Below are 20,630 nucleotides of genomic sequence, written 5' to 3'. Positions count from 1 at the left end.
CTCACAGAGTTACAGCTTTCCCCTCAAGAAGCCTTTCGCTAAGACAGTTCTTGTGGAATTGGCAAAGTGATATTTGGAAGCCCATAGAGGGCTATGGTGAAAAAGGAAATATCCTCAGATGAAATCTGTAAAGAAGCTTTCTGAGAAACTGCTCTGTGATGTGTGACTTCCACTCACAGAGTTACATCTGTATTTCGTGGAACTCTTTGCTAGCCTTATTTCTGTGGAATCTGAGAACAGATATTTCGGATCACTTTCAAGACTATAGGGCCAAAGGAAATATCCCCCGATAACAAAGAGAAAGAAGCTTTCTGAGAAACTTCTTTGTGTTCTGTGAAATCATCTCACAGAGTTACAGCTTTCCCCTCAAGAAGCCTTTCGCTAAGACAGTTCCTGTGGAATTGGCACAGTGATATTTGGAAGCCCACAGAGGGCTATGGTGAAAAACGAAATATACTCAGAAGAAAGCTGGAAAGAAGCTTTCTGAGAAACTGCTTAGTGTTCTGTTAATTCATCTCACAGAGTTACATCTGTATTTCGTGGATCTCTTCGCTAGCCTTATTTCTGTGGAATCTGAGAACAGATATTTCGGATCCCTTTGAAGACTATAGGGCCAAAGGAAATATCCTCCGATAACAAAGAGAAAGAAGCTTACTGAGAAACTTCTTTCTGTTCTGTGAAATCATCTCACAGAGTTACAGCTTTCCCCTCAAGAAGCCTTTCGCTAAGACAGTTCTTGTGGAATTCGCAAAGTGATATTTGGAAGCCCATAGAGGGCTATGGTGAAAAAGGAAATATCCTCAGATGAAATCAGGAAGGAAGCTTTCTGAGAAACTGCTTAATGTTCTGTTAATTCATCTCACAGAGTTACATCTGTATTTCGTGGATGTTTTTGCTAGCCTTATTTCTGTGGAATCTGAGAACAGATATTTCGGATCCCTTTGAAAACTATAGGGCCAAAGGAAATATCCTCCAATAACAAAGAGAAAGAAGCTTTCTGAGAAACTTCTTTGTGTTCTCTGAAATCACCTCACAGAGTTACAGTTTTCCCCTCAAGAAGCCTTTCGCTAAGACAGTTCTTGTGGAATTGTCAAAGTGATATTTGGAAGGCCATAGAGGGCTATGGTGAAAAAGGAAATATCCTCAGATGAAATCTGGAAAGAAGCTTTCTGAGAAACTGCTTAGTGTTTTGTTAATTCATCTCACAGAGTTATATCTGTATTTCGTGGATCTCTTTGCTAGCCTTATTTTTGTGGAATCTGAGAACAGATATTTCGGATCCCTTTGAAGACTATAGGGCCAAAGGAAAGATCCTCCGATAACAAAGTGAAAGAAGCTTTCTGAGAAACTTCTTTATGTTCTGTGAAATCATCTCACAGAGTTGCAGCTTTCCCCTCAAGAAGCCTTTCGCTAAGACAGTTCTTGTGGAATTTGCAAAGTGATATTTGGTAGCCCATAGAGGTCTATGGTGAAAAAGGAAATATCCTCAGACGAAATCTGGAAAGAAGCTTTCTGAGAAACTGCTCTGTGATGTGTGACTTCCACTCACAGAGTTGCATCTGTGTTTCCTGGATCTCTTTGCTAGCCTTTTTTCTGTGGAATCTGAGAACAGATATTTCGGATCCCTTTGAAGACTATAGGGCCAAAGGAAATATCCTCCGATAACAAAGAGAAAGAAGCTTTCTGAGAAACTTCTTTGTGTTCTGTGAAATCATCTCACAGAGTTACAACTTTCCCCTCAAGAAGCCTTTCGCTAAGACAGTTCTTGTGGAATTGGCAAAGTGATATTTGGAAGCCCATAGAGGGCAATGGTGAAAAAGGAAATATCCTCAGATGAAATCTGGAAAGAAGCTTTCTCAGATACTGCTCTGTGATGTGTGACTTCCACTCACAGAGTTACATCTGTATTTCGTGGATCTCTTTGCTAGCCTTATTTCTGTGGAATCTGAGAACAGATATTTCGGATCCCTTTGAAGACTATAGCGCCAAAGGAAATATCCCCCGATAACAAAGAGAAAAAAGCTTTCTGAGAAACTTCTTTGTGTTCTGTGAAATCATCTCACAGAGTTACAGCTTTCCCCTCAACAAGACTTTCGCTAAGACAGTTCTTGAGTAACTGGCTAAGTGATATTTGGACGCCCATAGAGGGCTATGGTGAGAAAGGAAATATCCTCAGATGAAATCTGAAAAGAAGCTTTCTGAGAAACTGCTTAGTGTTCTGTTAATTCATCTAACAGAGTTACAACTGTATTTCGCGGATCTCTTTGCTAGCCTTATTTCTGTAGAATCTGAGAACAGATATTTCGGATCCCTTTGAAGACTATAGGGCCAAAGGAAATATCCTCCGATAACAAAGAGAAAGAAGCTTTCTGAGCAACTTCTTTGTGTTCGTTGAAATCATCTCACAGAGTTACATCTTTCCCCTCAAGAAGCCTTTCGCTAAGACAGTTCTTGTGGAATTGGCAAAGTGATATTTGGAAGCCCATAGAGGGCTATCTTGAAAAAGGAAATATCCTCAGATGAAATCTGGAAAGAAGCTTTCTGAGAAACTGCTTAGTGTTCTGTTAATTCATCTCACAGAGTTATATCTGTATTCGTGGATCTCTTGGCTAGCCTTATTTCTGTGGAATCTGAGAACAGATATTTCGGATCCCTTTGAAGACTATAGGGCCAAAGGAAATATCCTCCGATAACAAAGAGAAAGAAGCTTTCTGAGAAACTTCTTTGTGTTCTGTGAAATCATCTCACAGAGTTACAGCTTTCCCCTCAAGAAGCCTTTCGCTAAGACAGTTCCAGTGGAATTGGCACAGTGATATTTGGAAGCCCATAGAGGGCTATGGTGAAAAAGGAAGTATCCTCAGATGAAATCTGGAAAGAAGGTTTCTGAGAAACTGCTCTGTGCTGTGTGACTTCCACTCACAGAGATACATCTGTATTTCGTGGATCTCTTTGCTAGCCTTATTTTTGTGGAATCTGAGAACAGATATTTCGGATCCCTTTGAAGACTCTATGGCCAAAGGAAATATCCTCCGATAACAAAGAGAAAGAAGCTTACTGAGAAACTTCTTTGTGTTCTGTGAAATCATATCACAGAGTTACAGCTTTCCCCTCAAGAAGCCTTTCGCTAAGAGAGTTCTTGTGGAATTGGCAAAGTGATATTTGGAAGCCAATAGAGGGCTATGGTGAAAAAGGAAATATCCTCAGATGAAATCAGGAAGTAAGCTTTCTGAGAAACTGCTTAATGTTCTGTTAATTCATCTCACAGAGTTACATCTGTATTTCGTGGATGTTTTTGCTAGCCTTATTTCTGTGGAATCTGAGAACAGATATTTCGGATCCCTTTGAAGACTATAGGGCCAAAGGAAATATCCTCCAATAACAAAGAGAAAGAAGCTTTCTGAGAAACTTCTTTGTGTTCTGTGAAATCACCTCACAGAGTTACAGTTTTCCCCTCAAGAAGCCTTTCGCTAAGACAGTTCTTGTGGAATTGTCAAAGTGATATTTGGAAGGCCATAGAGGGCTATGGTGAAAAAGGAAATATCCTCAGATGAAATCTGGAAAGAAGCTTTCTGAGAAACTGCTTAGTGTTTTGTTAATTCATCTCACAGAGTTATATCTGTATTTCGTGGATCTCTTTGCTAGCCTTATTTCTGTGGAATCTGAGAACAGATATTTCGGATCCCTTTGAAGACTATAGGGCCAAAGGAAAAATCCTCCGATAACAAAGAGAAAGAAGCTTTCTGAGAAACTTCTTTATGTTCTGTGAAATCATCTCACAGAGTTGCAGCTTTCCCCTCAAGAAGCCTTTCGCTAAGACAGTTCTTGTGGAATTTGCAAAGTGATATTTGGTAGCCCACAGAGGACTATGGTGAAAAAGGAAATATCCTCAGACGAAATCTGGAAAGAAGCTTTCTGAGAAACTGCTCTGTGATGTGTGACTTCCACTCACAGAGTTGCATCTGTGTTTCCTGGATCTCTTTGCTAGCCTTATTTCTGTGGAATCTGAGAACAGATATTTCGGATCCCTTTGAAGACTATAGGGCCAAGGAAATATCCTCCGATAACAAAGAGAAAGAAGCTTTCTGAGAAACTTCTTTGTGTTCCGTGAAATCATTTCACAGAGTAACAGCTTTCCACTCAAGAAGCTTTTCGCTAAGACAGTTCTTGAGTAACTGGCTAAGTGATATTTGGATGCCCCTAGAGGGCTATGGTGAGAAAGGAAATATCCTCAGATGAAATCTGAAAACAAGCTTTCTGAGAAACTGCTTAGTGTTCTGTTAATTCATCTCACAGAGTTACAACTGTATTTCGCGGATCTCTTTCCTAGCCTTATTTCTGTGGAATCTGAGAACAGATATTTCGGATCCCTTTGAAGACTATAGGGCCAAAGGAAATATCCTCCGATAACAAAGAGAAAGAAGCTTTCTGAGCAACTTCTTTGTGTTCGTTGAAATCATCTCACAGAGTGACAGCTTTCCCCTCACGAAGCCTTTCGCTAAGACAGTTCTTGTGGAATTGGCAAAGTGACATTTGGAAGCCCATAGAGGGCTATGGTGAAAAAGGAAATATCCTCAGATGAAATCTGGAAAGAAGCTTTCTGAGAAAATGCTCTGTGATGTGTGACTTCCACTCACAGAGATACATCTGTATTTCGTGGATCTCTTTGCTAGCCTTATTTCTGTGGAATCTGAGAACAGATATTTCGGATCCCTTTGAAGACTATAGGGCCAAAGGAAATATCCTCCGATAACAAAGAGAAAGAAGCTTGCTGAGAAACTTCTTTGTGTTCTGTGAAATCATCTCACAGAGTTACAGCTTTCCCCTCAAGAAGCCTTTCGCTAAGACAGTTCCTGTGGAATTGGCACAGTGATATTTGGAAGCCCATAGAGGGCTATGGTGAAAAAGGAAATATGCTCAGATGAAATCTGGAAAGAAGCTTTCTGAGAAACTGCTTAGTGTTCTGTTAATTCATCTCACAGAGTTACATCTGTATTTCGTGGATCTCTTTGCTAGCCTTATTTCTGTGGAATCTGAAAACAGATATTTCGGATCCCTTTGAAGACTATAGGGCCAAAGGAAATATCCTCCAATAACAGAGAGAAAGAAGCTTTCTGAGAAACTTCTTTGTGTTCTGTGAAATCATCTCACAGAGTTACAGATTTCCCCTCAAGAAAACTTTCGCTAAGACTGTTCTTGTGGAATTGGCAAAGTGATATTTGGAAGCCCATAGAGGGCTATGGTGAAAAAGGAAATATCCTCAGATGAAATCTGGAAAGACGCTTTCTGAGAAACTGCTCTGTGATGTGTGACTTCCACTCACAGAGTTACATCTGTGTTTCCTGGATCTCTTTGCTAGCCTTATTTCTGTGGAATCTGAGAACAGATATTTCGGATCCCTTTGAAGACTATAGGGCCAAAGGAAATATCCTCCGATAACAAAGAGAAAGAAGCTTTCTGAGAAATTTCTCTGTGTTCTGTGAAATCATCTCACAGAGTTACAGCTTTCCCCTCAAGAAGCCTTTCGCTAAAACAGTTCTTGTGGAGTTGGCAAAGTGATATTTGGAAGCCCATAGAGGGCTATGGTGAAAAAGGAAATATCCTCAGATGAAATCTGGAAAGATGCTTTCTGAGAAACTGCTTAGTGTTCTATTAATTCATCTCACAGAGTTACATCTGTTTTTCGTGGATCTCTTTGCTAGCCTTATTTCTGTGGAATCTGAGAACAGATATTTCGGATCCCATTGAAGACTATAGGGCCAAAGGAAATATCCTCCGATAACAAAGAGAAAGAAGCTTTCTAGGAAACTTCTTTGTGTTCTGTGAAATCATCTCACAGAGTTACAGCTTTCCCCTCAAGAAGCCTTTCGCTAAGACAGTTCTTGTGGAATTGGCAAAGTGATATTTGGAATCCCATAGAGGGCTATGGTGAAAAAGGAAATATCCTCAGATGAAATCTGGAAAGAAGCTTTCTGAGAAACTGCTTAGTGTTCTGTTAATTCATCTCACAGAGTTACATCTTCATTCGTGGATCTCTTTGCTAGCCTTATTTCTGTGGAATCTGAGAACACATATTTCGGATCCCTTTGAAGACTATAGGGCCTAAGGAAATATCCTCCGATAACAAAGAGAAAGAAGCTTACTGAGAAACCTCTTTGTGTTCTGTGAAATCATCCCACAGAGTTACAGTTTTCCCTTCAAGAGGCCTTTCGCTAAGACAGTTCTTGTGGAATTGGCAAAGTGATATTTGGAAGCCCGTAGAGGGCTATGGTTTAAAAGGAAATATCCTCAGATGAAATCTGGAAAGAAGCTTTCTGAGAAACTGCTTAGTGTTCTGTTTATTCATCTCTCAGAGTTATATCTGTATTTCGTGGATCTCTTTCCTAGCCTTTTTTCTGTGGAATCTGAGAACAGATATTTCGGATCCCTTTGAAGACTATAGGGCCAAAGGAAATATCCTCCGATAACAAAGAGAAAGAAGCTTTCTGAGAAACATCTTTGTGTTCCGTGAAATCATCTCACAGAGTTACAGCTTTCCCCTCAAGAAGCCTTTCGCTAAGACAGTTCTTGTGGAATTGGCAAAGTGACATTTGGAAGACCATAGAGGGCTATGGTGAAAAAGGAAATATCCTCTGATGAAATCTGGAAAGAAGCTTTCTGAGAAACTGCTCTGTGATGTGTGACTTCCACTCACAGAGTTATAACTGTATTTCGTGGATCTCTTTGCTAGCCTTTTTTCTGTGGAATCTGAGAACGGATATTTCGGATCCCTTTGAAGACTATAGGGCCAAAGGAAATATCCTCCGATAACAAAGAGAAAGAAGATTTCTGAGAAACTTCTTTGTGTTCTGTGAAATCATCTCACAGAGTTACAGCTTTCCCCTCAGGAAGCCTTTCGCTAACACAGTTCTTGTGGAATTGGCAAAGTGATATTTGGAAGCCCATAGAGGGCTATGGTGAAAAAGGAAATATCCTCAGATGAAATCTGGAAAGAAGCTTTCTGAGAAACTGCTTAGTGTTCTGTTAATTCATCTCACAGGGTTACATCTGTATTTCGTGGATCTCTTTGCTAGCCTTATTTCTGTGGAATCTGAGAACAGATATTTCGGATCCCTTTGAAGACTATAGGGCCAAAGGAAATATCCTCCGATAACAAAGAGAAGGAAGCTTTGTGAGAAACTTCTCTGTGTTCTGTGAAATCATCTCACAGAGTTACAGCTCTCCCCTCAAGAAGCCTTTCGCTAAGACAGTTCTTGTGGAATTGGCAAAGTGATATTTGGAAGCCCATAGAGGGCTATGGTGAAAAAGGAAATATCCTCAGATGAAATCTGGAAAGAAGCTTTCTGAGAAAGTGCTTAGTGTTCTGTTAATTCATCTCACAGAGTTACATCTGTATATCGTGGATCTCTTTGCTAGCCTTATTTCTGTGGAATCTGAGAACAGATATTTCAGATCCCTTTGAAGACTATAGGGCCAAAGGAAATATCCTCCGATAACAAAGAGAAAGAAGCTTACTGAGAAACTTCTTTGTGTTCTGTGAAATCATCTCACAGTGTTACAGTTTTCCCTTCAAGAGGCCTTTCGCTAAGACAGTTCTTGTGGAATTGGCAAAGTGATATTTGGAAGCCCCTAGAGGGGTATGGTGAAAAAGGAAATATCCTCAGATGAAATCTGGAAAGAAGCTTTCTGAGAGACTGCTCTGTGATGTGTGACTTCCACTCACAGAGTTACATCTGTATTTCGTGGATCTCTTTGCTAGCCTTATTTCTGTGAAATCTGAGAACAGATATTTCGGATCCCTTTGAAGACTATAGGGCTAAAGGAAATATCCTCCGATAACAAAGAGAAAGAAGCTTTCTGAGAAACTTCTTTGTGTTCTGTGAAATCATCTCACAGAGTTACAGCTTTCCCCTCAAGAAGCCTTTCGCTAAGACAGTTCTTGTGGAATTGGCAAAGTGATATTTGGAATCCCATAGAGGGCTATGGTGATAAAGGAAATATCCTCAGATGAAACCTGGAAAGAAGCTTTCTGAGAAACTGCTTAGTGTTCTGTTAATTCATCTCACAGAGTTACATCTTTATTCGTGGATCTCTTTGCTAGACTTATTTCTGTGGAATCTGAGAACACATATTTCGGATCCCTTTGAAGACTATAGGGCCAAAGGAAATATCCTCCGATAACAAAGAGAAAGAAGCTTTCTGAGAAACTTCTTTGTGTTCTGTGAAATCATCTCACAGAGTTACAGCTTACCCCTACAGAAGCCTATCGCTAAGACAGTACTTGTGGAATTGGCAAGGTGATATTTGGAATCCCATAGAGGGCTATGGTGATAAAGGAAATATCCTCAGATGAATTCTGGAAAGAAGCTTTCTGAGAAACTGCTTAGTGTTCTGTTAATTCATCTCACAGAGTTACATCTTTATTCGTGGATCTCTTTGCTAGACTTATTTCTGTGGAATCTGAGAACACATATTTCGGATCCCTTTGAAGACTATAGGGCCAAAGGAAATATCCTCCGATAACAAAGACAAAGAAGCTTTCTGAGAAACTTCTTTGTGTTCTGTGAAATCATCTCACAGAGTTACAGCTTTCCCCTAAAGAAGCCTTTCGCTAAGACAGTACTTGTGGAATTGGCCAAGTGATATTTGGAAGCCCATAGAGGGCTATGGTGAAAAAGGAAATATCCTTAGATGAAATCTGGAAAGAAGCTTTCTGAGAAACTGCTTAGTGTTCTGTTAGTTCATCTCACAGAGTTACATCTGTATTTCGTGGATCTCTTTGCTAGCCTTATTTCTGTGGAATCTGAGAACAGATATTTCGGATCCCTTTGAAGACTATAGGGCCAAAGGAAATATCCTCCGATAACAAAGAGAAAGAAGCTTTCTGAGCAACTTCTTTGTGTTCCGTGAAATCATCTCACAGAGTTACAGCTTTCCCCTCAAGAAGCCTTTCTCTGAGGCACTTCTTGTGGAATTGGCAAAGTGACATTTGGAAGCCCATAGAGGGCTATGGTGAAAAAGGAAATATCCTCAGATGAAATCTGGAAAGAAGCTTTCTGAGAAACTGCTCTGTGATGTGTGACTTCCACTCACAGAGTTACATCTGTATTTCGTGGATCTCTTTGCTAGACTTTTTTCTGTGGAATCTGAGAACAGATATTTCGGATCCCTTTGAAGACTATAGGGCCAAAGGAAATATCTTCCGATAACAAAGAGAAAGAAGATTTCTGAGAAACTTCTTTGTGTTCTGTGAAATCATCTCACAGAGTTACAGCTTTCCCCTCAAGAAGCCTTTCGCTAAGACAGTTCTTGTAAATTGGCAAAGTGATATTAGGAAGACCATAGAGGGCTATGGTGAAAAAGGAAATATCCTCAGATGAAATCTGGAAAGAAGCTTTCTGAGAAACTGCTCTGTGATGTGTGACTTCCACTCACAGAGTTACATCTGTATTTCGTGGATCTCTTTGCTAGCCTTATTTCTGTGGAATCTGAGAACAGATATTTCGGATCCCTTTGAAGACTATAGGGCCAAAGTAAATATCCTCTGATAACAAAGAGAAAGAAGCTTTCTGAGAAACTTCTTTGTGTTCTGTGAAATCATCTCACAGAGTTACAGCTTTCCCCTCAAGAAGTCTTTCGCTAAGACAGTTCTTGTGGAATTGTCAAGGTGATATTTGGAATCCCATAGAGGGCTATGGTGAAAAAGGAAACATCCTCAGATGAAATCTGGAAAGAAGCTTTCTGAGAAACTGCTTAGTGTTCTGTTAATTCATCTCGCAGAGTTACATCTGTATTTCGTGGATCTTTTGCTAGCCTTATTTATGTGGAATCTGAGAACAGATATTTCGGATCCCTTTGAAGACTATAGGGCCTAAGGAAATATCCTCCGATAACAAAGAGAAAGAAGCTTACTGAGAAACCTCTTTGTGTTCTGTGAAATCATCCCACAGAGTTACAGTTTTCCCTTCAAGAGGCCTTTCGCTAAGACAGTTCTTGTGGAATTGGCAAAGTGATATTTGGAAGCCCACAGAGGGCTATGGTGAAAAAGGAAATATCCTCAGATGAAATCTGGAAAGAAGCTTTCTGAGAAACTGCTTAGTGTTCTGTTTATATATCTCACAGAGTTATATCTGTATTTCGTGGATCTCTTTCCTAGCCTTTTTTCTGTGGAATCTGCGAACAGATATTTCGGATCCCTTTGAATACTATAGGTCCAAAGGAAATATCCTCCGATAACAAAGAGAAAGAAGCTTTCTGAGAAACATCTTTGTGTTCCGTGAAATCATCTCACAGAGTTACAGCTTTCCCCTCAAGAAGCCTTTCGCTAAGACAGTTCTTGTGGAATTGGCAAAGTGACATTTGGAAGACCATAGAGGGCTATGGTGAAAAAGGAAATATCCTCTGATGAAATCTGGAAAGAAGCTTTCTGAGAAACTGCTCTGTGATGTGTGACTTCCACTCACAGAGTTATATCTGTATTTCGTGGATCTCTTTGCTAGCCTTTTTTCTGTGGAATCTGAGAACAGATATTTCGGATCCCTTTGAAGACTATAGGGCCAAAGGAAATATCCTCCGATAACAAAGAGAAGGAAGATTTCTGAGAAACTTCTTTGTGTTCTGTGAAATCATCTCACAGAGTTACAGCTTTCCCCTCAGGAAGCCTTTCGCTAACACAGTTCTTGTGGAATTGGCAAAGTGATATTTGGAAGCCCATAGAGGGCTATGGTGAAAAAGGAAATATCCTCAGATGAAATCTGGAAAGAAGCTTTCTGAGAAACTGCATAGTGTTCTGTTACTTCATCTCACAGGGTTATATCTGTATTTCGTGGATCTCTTTGCTAGCCTTATTTCTGTGGTATCTGAGAACAGATATTTCGGATCCCTTTGAAGACTATAGGGCCAAAGGAAATATCCTCCGATAACAAAGAGAAAGAAGCTTTCTGAGAAACTTCTTTGTGTTCTGTGAAATCATCTCACAGAGTTACAACTTTCCCCTCAAGAAGCCTTTCGCTAAGACAGTTCTTGTGGAATTGGCAAAGTGATATTTGGAATCCCCTAGAGGGCTCTGGTGAAAAAGGAAATATCCTCAGATGAAATCTGGAAAGAAGCTTTCTGAGAAACTGCTCTGTGGTGTGTGACTTCCACTCACAGAGTAACATCTGTATTTCGTAGATCTCTTTGCTAGCCTTATTTCTGTGGAATCTGAGAACAGATATTTCGGATCCCTTTGAAGACTTTAGCGCCAAAGGAAATATCCCCCTATAACAAAGAGAAAGAAGCATTCTGAGAAACTTCTTTGTGTTCTGTGAAATCATCTCACAGAGTTACAGCTTTCCCCTCAAGAAGACTTTCGCTAAGACAGTTCTTGAGTAACTGGCAAAGTGATATTTGGACGCCCATAGAGGGCTATGGTGAAAAAGGAAATATCCTCAGATGAAATCTGAAAAGAAGCTTTCTGAGAAACTGATTAGTGTTCTGTTAATTCATCTCACAGAGTTACATCTGTATTTCGTGGATCTCTTTGCTAGCCTTATTTCTGTGGAATCTGAGAACAGATATTTCGGTTCCCTTTGAAGACTAAAGGGCCAAAGGAAATATCCTCCGATAACAGAGACAAGAAGCTTTCTGAGAAACTTCTTTGTGTTCTGTGAAATCATCTCACAGAGTTACAGTTTTCCCTTCAAGAGGCCTTTCGCTAAGACAGTTCTTTTGGAATTGGCAAAGTGATATTTGGAAGCCCATAGAGGGGTATGGTGAAAAAGGAAATATCCTCAGATGAAATCTGGAAAAATGCTTTCTGAGAAACTGCTTAGTGTTCTATTAATTCATCTCCAAGAGTTACATCTGTATTTCGTGGATCTCTTTGCTAGCCTTATTTCTGTGTAATCTGAGAACATACATTTCGGATCCCTTTGAAGACTATAGGGCCAAAGGAAATATCCTCCGATAACAAAGAGAAAGAAGCTTTCTAAGAAATTTCTTTGTGTTCTGTGAAATCATCCACAGAGTTACAGCTTTCCCCTCAAGAAGCCTTTCGCTAAGACAGTTCTTGTGGAATTGGCAAAGTGATATTTGGAATCCCATAGAGGGCTATGGTGATAAAGGAAATATCCTCAGATGAAATCTGGAAAGAAGCTTTCTGAGAAACTGCTTAGTGTTCTGTTAATTCATCTCACAGAGTTACATCTTTATTCGTGGATCTCTTTGCTAGACTTATTTCGGTGGAATCTGAGAACACATATTTCGGATCCCTTTGAAGACTATAGGGCCAAAGGAAATATCCTCCGATAACAAAGAGAAAGAAGCTTTCTGAGAAACTTCTTTGTGTTCTGTGAAATCATCTCACAGAGTTACAGCTTTCCCCTACAGAAGCCTTTCGCTAAGACAGTTCTTGTAAATTGGCAAAGTGATATTAGGAAGCCCATAGAGGGCTATGGTGAAAAAGGAAATATCCTCAGATGAAATCTGGAAAGAAGCATTCTGAGAAACTGCTTAGTGTTCTGTTAATTCATCTCACAGAGTTGCATCTTTATTCGTGGATCTCTTTGCTAGCCTTATTTCTGTGGAATCTGAGAACACATATTTCGGATCCCTTTGAAGACTATAGGGCCAAAGGAAATATCCTCCGATAACAAAGAGAAAGAAGCTTTCTGAGAAACTTCTTTGTGTTCTGTGAAATCATCTCACAGAGTTACAGCTTTCCCCTAAAGAAGCCTTTCGCTAAGACAGTACTTGTGGAATTGGCAAAGTGATATTTGGAAGCCCATAGAGGGCTATGGTGAAAAAGGAAATATCCGAAGATGAAATCTGGAAAGAAGCTTTCTGAGAAACTGCTTAGTGTTCTGTTAATTCATCAAACAGAGTTACATCTGTATTTCGTGGATCTCTTTGCTAGCCTTATTTCTGTGGAATCTGAGAACAGATATTTCGGATCCCTTTGAAGACTATAGGGCCAAAGGAAATATCCTCCGATAACAAAGAGAAAGAAGCTTACTGAGAAACTTCTTTGTGTTCTGTGAAATCATCTCACAGAGTTACAGCTTTCCCTTCAAGAAGCCTTTCGCTAAGACAGTTCTTGTGAAATTGGCAAAGTGATATTTGGAAGCCCATAGAGGGCTATGGTGAAAAAGGAAATATCCTCAGATGAAATCTGGAAAGAAGCTTTCTGAGAAACTGCTTAGTGTTCTGTTTATTCATCTCACAGAGTTATATCTGTATTTCGTGGATCTCTTTCCTAGCCTTTTTTCTGTGGAATCTGCGAACAGATATTTCGGATCCCTTTGAAGACTATAGGTCCAAAGGAAATATCCTCCGATAACAAAGAGAAAGAAGCTTTCTGAGAAACATCTTTGTGTTCCGTGAAATCATCTCACAGAGTTACAGCTTTCCCCTCAAGAAGCCTTTCGCTAAGACAGTTCTTGTGGAATTGGCAAAGTGACATTTGGAAGACCATAGAGGGCTATGGTGAAAAAGGAAATATCCTCTGATGAAATCTGGAAAGAAGCTTTCTGAGAAACTGCTCTGCGATGTGTGACTTCCACTCACAGAGTTACATCTGTATTTCGTGGATCTCTCTGCTAGCCTTATTTCTGTGGAATCTCGGAACAGATATTTCGGATCCCTTTGAAGACTATAGGGCTAAAGGAAAAATCCTCTCATAACAAAGAGAAAGAAGCTTTCTGAGAAACTTCTTTGTGTTCTGTGAAATCATCTCACAGAGTTACAGCTTTCCCCTCAAGAAGCCTTTCGCTAAGACAGTTCTTGTGGAATTGGCAAAGTGATATTTGGAAGCCCATAGAGGGCTATGGTGAAAAAGGAAATATCCTCTGATGAAATCTGGAAAGAAGCTTTCTGAGAAAGTGTTTAGTGTTCTGTTAATTCATCTCAGAGTTACATCTGTATTTCGTGGATCTCTTTGCTAGCCTTATTTCTGTGGAATCTGAGAACAGATACTTCGGATCCCTTTGAAGACTATAGGGCCAAAGGAAATATCCTCCGATAACAAAGAGGAAGAAGATTTCTGAGAAACTTCTTTGTGTTCTGTGAAATCCTCTCACAGAGTTACAGTTTTCCCTTCAAGAGGCCTTTCGCTAAGACACTTCTTGTGGAATTGTCAAAGTGATATTTCGAAGCTCATAGAGGGCTATGCTGAAAAAGGAAATATCCTCAGATGAAATCTGGAAAGAAGCTTTCTGAGAAACTGCTTAGTGTTCTGTTAATTCATCTCACAGAGTTACATCTTTATTCGTGGAAATCTTTGCTAGCCTTATTTCTGTGGAATCTGAGAACACATATTTCGGATCACTTTGAAGACTATAGGGCCAAAGGAAATATCCTCCGATAACAAAGAGAAAGAAGCTTTCTGAGAAACTTCTTTGTGTTCTGTGAAATCATCTCACAGAGTTACAGCTTTCCCCTCAAGAAGCCTTTCGCTAAGACAGTACTTGTGGAATTGGCAAAGTGATATTTGGAAGCCCATAGAGGGCTATGGTGAAAAAGGAAATATCCTCAGATGAAATCTGGAAAGAAGCTTTCTGAGAAACTGCTCTGTGATGTGGAACTTCCACTCACAGAGTTACATCTGTATTTCGTGGATCTCTTTGCTAGCCTTATTTCTGTGGAATCTGAGAACAGATATTTCGGATCCCTTTGAAGACTATAGGGTCAAAGGAAATATCCTCCGATAACAATGAGAAAGAAACTTTCTGAGCAACTTCTTTGGGTTCCGTGAATTCATCTCACAGAGTTACAGCTTTCCCCTCAAGAAGCCTTTCTCTAAGACACTTCTTGTGGAATTGGCAAAGTGACATTTGGAAGCCCATAGAGGGCTATGGTGAAAAAGGAAATATCCTCAGATGAAATCTGGAAAGAAGCTTTCTGAGAAACTGCTCTGTGATGTGTGACTTCCACTCACAGAGTTACATCTGTATTTCGTGGGTCTCTTTGCTAGCCTTTGTTCTGTGGAATGTGAGAACAGATATTTCAGATCCCTTTGAAGACTATAGGGCCAAAGGAAATATCCTCCGATAACAAAGAGAAAGAAGATTTCTGAGAAACTTCTTTGTGTTCTGTGAAATCATCTCACAGAGTTACAGCTTTCCCCTCAAGAAGCCTTTCGCTAAGACAGTTCTTGTGGAATTGGCAAAGTGATATTTGGAAGCCCATAGAGGGCTATGGTTAAAAAGGAAATATCCTCAGATGGACTCTGGAAAGAAGCTTTCTGAGAAACTGCTTAGTGTTCTGTTAATTCATCTCACAGAGTTACATCTGTATTTCGTGGATCTCTTTGCTAGCCTTATTTCTGTGGAATCTGAGAACAGATATTTCGGATCCCTTTGAAGACTATAGGGCCAAAGGAAATATCCTCCGATAACAAAGAGAAAGAAGCTTTCTGAGAAACTTCTTTGTGTTCTGTGAAATCATCTCACAGAGTTACAGCTTTCCCCTCAAGAAGCCTTTCGCTAAGACAGTTCTTGTGGAATTGGCAAAGTGATATTTGGAAGCCCATAGAGGGCTATGGTGAAAAAGGAAATATCCTCAGATGAAAACTGGAAAGAAGCTTTCTGAGAAACTGCTCTGTGATGTGTGACTTCCACTCACAGAGTTACATCTGTATTTCGTGGATCTCTTTGCTAGCCTTATTTCTGTGGAATCTGAGAACAGATATTTCGGATCCCTTTGAAGACTATAGGGCCAAAGGAAATATCCTCCGATAACAAAGAGAAAGAAGCTTTCTGAGAAACTTCTCTGTGTTCTGTGAAATCATCTCACAGAGTTACAGCTTTCCCCTCAAGAAGCCTTTCGCTAAGACAGTTCTTGTGGAATTGGCAAAGTGATATTTGGAAGCCCATAGAGGGCTATGGTGAAAAAGGAAATATCCTCAGATGAAATCTGGAAAGAAGCTTTCTGAGAAACTGCTTAGTGTTCTGTTAATTCATGTCACAGAGTTATATCTGTATTTCGTGGATATCTTTGCTAGCCTTATTTCTGTGGAATCTGAGAACAGATATTTCGGATCCCTTTGAAGACTATAGGGCCAAAGGAAATATCCTCCGATAACAAAGAGAAAGAAGCTTTCTGAGAAACTTCTTTGTGTTCCGTGAAATCATCTCACAGAGTTACAGCTTTCCCCTCAAGAAGCCTTTCTCTAAGACACTTCTTGTGGAATTGGCAAAGTGACATTTGGAAGCCCATAGAGGGCTATGGTGAAAGAGGAAATATCCTCAGATGGAATCTGGAAAGAAGCTTTCTGAGAAACTGCTTAGTGTTCTGTTATTTCATCTTACAGGGTTACATCTGTATTTCGTGGATCTCTTTGCTAGCCTTTTTTCTGTGGAATCTGAGAACAGATATTTCGGATCCCTTTGAAGACTATAGGGCCAAAGGAAATATCCTCCGATAACAAAGAGAAAGAAGCTTACTGAGAAACTTCTTTGTGTTCTGTGAAATCATGTCACAAAGTTACAGCTTTCCCTTCAAGAAGTCTTTCGCTAAGACAGATTTTGTGGAATTGGAAAAGTGATATTTGGAAGCCCATAGAGGCCTATGTTGAAAAAGGAAATATCCTCAGAAGAAATCTGGAAAGAAGCTTTCTGAGAAACTGCTCTGTGATGTGTGACTTCCACTCACAGAGTTACATCTGTATTTCGTGGATCTCTCTGCTAGCCTTATTTCTGTGGAATCTCGGAACAGATATTTCGGATCCCTTTGAAGACTATAGGGCCAAAGGAAAAATGCTCTCATAACAAAGAGAAAGAAGCTTTCTGAGAAACTTCTTTTTGTTCTGTGAAATCATCACACAGACTTACAGCTTTCCTCTCAAGAAGCCTTTCGATAAGACAGTTCTTGTGGAATTGGCAAAGAGATATTTGGAAGCCCATAGAGGGCCATGATAAAAAAGGAAATATCCTCAGATGAAATCTGGAAAGAATCTTTCTGAGAAACTGCTTAGTGTTCTGTTAATTCATCTCACAGAGTTATATCTGTATTTCGTGGATCTCTTTGCAAGCCTTATTTCTGTGGATTCTGAGAACAGATATTTCGGATCCCTTTGAAGACTATAGGGCCAAAGGAAATATCCTCCGATAACAAAGAGAAAGATGCTTTCTGAGGAACTTCTTTGGGTTCCGTGAAATCATCTCACAGAGTTACAGCTTTCCCCTCAAGAAGCCTTTCTCTAAGACACTTCTTGTGGAATTGGCAAAGTGACATTTGGAAGCCCATAGAGGGCTATGGTGAAAAAGGAAATATCCTCAGATGAAATCTGGAAAGAAGCTTTCTGAGAAACTGCTCTGTGATGTGTGACTTCCACTCACAGAGTTACATCTGTATATCGTGGGTCTCTTTGCTAGCCTTTTTTCTGTGGAATCTGAGAACAGATATTTCAGATCCCTTTGAAGACTATAGGGCCAAAGGAAATATCCTCCGATAACAAAGAGAAAGAAGATTTCTGAGAAACTTCTTTGTGTTCTGTGAAATCATCTCACAGAGTTACAGCTTTCCCCTAAAGAAGCCTTTCGCTAAGACAGTTCTTGTGGAATTGGCAAAGTGATATTTGGAAGCCCATGGAGGGCTATGGTTAAAAAGGAAATATCCTCAGATGGAATCTGGAAAGAAGCTTTCTGAGAAACTGCTTAGTGTTCTGTTAATTCATCTCACAGAGTTACATCTGTATTTCGTGGATCTCTTTGTTAGCCTTATTTCTGTGGAATCTGAGAACAGATATTTCGGATCCCTTTGAAGACTATAGGGCCAAAGGAAATATCCTCCGATAACAAAGAGAAAGAAGCTTTCTGAGAAACTTCTTTGTGTTCTGTGAAATCATCTCACAGAGTTACAGCTTTCCCCTCAAGAAGCCTTTCGCTAAGACAGTTCTTGTGGAATTGGCAAAGTGATATTTGGAAGCCCATAGAGGGCTATGGTGAAAAAGGAAATATCCTCAGATGAAATCTGGAAAGAAGCTTTCTGAGAAACTGTTTAGTGTTCTGTTAATTCATCTCACAGAGTTACATCTGTATTTCGTGGATCTCTTTGCTAGCCTTATTTCTGTGTAATCTGAGAACACATATTTCGGATCCCTTTGAAGACTATAGGGCCAAAGGAAATATCCTCCGATAACAAAGAGAAAGAAGCTTTCTGAGAAACTTCTTTATGTTCTGTGAAATCATCTCACAGAGTTACAGCTTTCCCCTCAAGAAGCCTTTCGCTAAGACAGTTCTTGTGGAATTGGCAAAGTGATATTTGGAAGCCCATAGAGGGCTATGGTGAAAAAGGAAATATCCTCAGATGAAATCTGGAAAGAAGCTTTCTGAGAAACTTCTTAGTGTTCTGTTAATTCATCTCACAGAGTTACATCTGTATTTCGTGGATCTCTTTGCTAGCATTATTTCTGTGGAATCTGAGAACAGATATTTCGGATCCCTTTGAAGACTATAGGGCCAAAGGAAATATCCTCCGATAACAAAGAGAAAGAAGCTTTCTGAGAAACTTCTTTGTGTTCTGTGAAATCATCTCACAGAGTTACAGCTTTCCCCTCAAGAAGCCTTTCGCTAAGACTGTTCTTGTGGAATTGGCAAAGTGATATTGGGAAGCCCATAGAGGGCTATGGTGAAAAAGGAAATATCCTCAGACGAAATCTGGAAAGAAGCTTTCTGAGAAACTGTTTAGTGTTCTGTTAATTCATCTCACAGAGTTACATCTGTATTTCGTGGATCTCTTTGCTAGCCTTATTTCTGTGGAATCTGAGAACAGATATTTCGGATCCCTTTGAAGACTATAGGGCCAAAGGAAATATCCTCCGATAACAAAGAGAAAGAAGCTTTCTAAGAAACTTCTTTGTGTTCTGTGAAATCATCTCACAGAGTTACAGCTTTCCCCTCACAATCCTTTCGCTAAGACAGTACTTGTGGAATTGGCAAAGTGATATTTGGAAGCCCATGGAGGGCTCTGGTGAAAAAGGAAATATCCTCAGATGAAATCTGGAAAGAAGCTTTCTGAGAAACTTCTTAGTGTTCTGTTAATTCATCTCACAGAGTTACATCTGTATTTCGTGGATCTCTTTGCTAGCCTTATTTCTGTGGAATCTGAGAACAGATATTTCGGATCCCTTTGAAGACTATAGGGCCAAACGAAATATCCTCGGATAACAAAGAGAAAGAAGCTTTCTGAGAAACTTCATTGTGTTCCGTGAAATCATCTCACAGAGTTACAGCTTTCCTCTCAAGAGGCCTTTCTCTAAGACACTTCTTGTGGAATTGGCAAAGTGACATTTGGAAGCCCATAAAGGGCTATGGTGAAAAAGGAAATATCCTCAGATGAAATCTGGAAAGAAGCTTTCTGAGAAAGTGTTTAGTGTTCTGTTAATTCATCTCGGAGTTACATCTGTATTTCGTGGATCTCTTTGCTAGCCTTATTTCTGTGGAATCTGAGAACAGATACTTCGGATACCTTTGAAGACTATAGGGCCAAAGGAAATATCCTCAGATAACAAAGAGAAAGAAGATTTCTGAGAAACTTCTTTGTGTTCTGTGAAATCATCTCACAGAGTTACAGCTTTCCCCTAAAGAAGCCTTTCGCTAAGTCAGTTCTTGTGGAATTGGCAAAGTGATATTTGGAAGCCCATGGAGGGCTATGGTTAAAAAGGAAATATCCTCAGATGGAATCTGGAAAGAAGCTTTCTGAGAAACTGCTTAGTGTTCTGTTAATTCATCTCACAGAGTTACATCTGTATTTCGTGGATCTCTTTGTTAGCCTTATTTCTGTGGAATCTGAGAACAGATATTTCGGATCCCTTTGAAGACTATAGGGCCAAAGGAAATATCCTCCGATAACAAAGAGAAAGAAGCTTTCTGAGAAACTTCTTTGTGTTCTGTGAAATCATCTCAGAGAGTTACAGCTTTCCCCTCAAGAAGCCTTTCGCTAAGACAGTTCTTGTGGAATTGGCAAAGTGATATTTGGAAGCCCATAGAGGGCTATGGTGAAAAAGGAAATATCCTCAGATGAAATCTGGAAAGAAGCTTTCTGAGAAACTGTTTAGTGTTCTGTTAATTCATCTCACAGAGTTACATCTGTATTTCGTGGATCTCTTTGCTAGCCTTATTTCTGTGTAATCTGAGAACACATATTTCGGATCCCTTTGAAGACTATAGGGCCAAAGGAAATATCCTCCGATAACAAAGAGAAAGAAGCTTTCTGAGAAACTTCTTTATGTTCTGTGAAATCATCTCACAGAGTTACAGCTTTCCCCTCAAGAAGCCTTTCGCTAAGACAGTTCTTGTGGAATTGGCAAAGTGATATTTGGAAGCCCATAGAGGGCTCTGGTGAAAAAGGAAATATCCTCAGATGAAATCTGGAAAGAAGCTTTCTGAGAAACTTCTTAGTGTTCTGTTAATTCATCTCACAGAGTTACATCTGTATTTCGTGGATCTCTTTGCTAGCATTATTTCTGTGGAATCTGAGAACAGATATTTCGGATCCCTTTGAAGACTATAGGGCCAAAGGAAATATCCTCCGATAACAAAGAGAAAGAAGCTTTCTGAGAAACTTCTTTGTGTTCTGTGAAATCATCTCACAGAGTTACAGCTTTCCCCTCAAGAAGCCTTTCGCTAAGACAGTTCTTGTGGAATTGGCAAAGT

This window comes from Macaca fascicularis, chromosome X (assembly GCF_037993035.2).
Source record: "Macaca fascicularis isolate 582-1 chromosome X, T2T-MFA8v1.1".
Lineage (NCBI taxonomy): Eukaryota > Metazoa > Chordata > Mammalia > Primates > Cercopithecidae > Macaca > Macaca fascicularis.
This window is presented reverse-complemented; position numbering follows the sequence as displayed.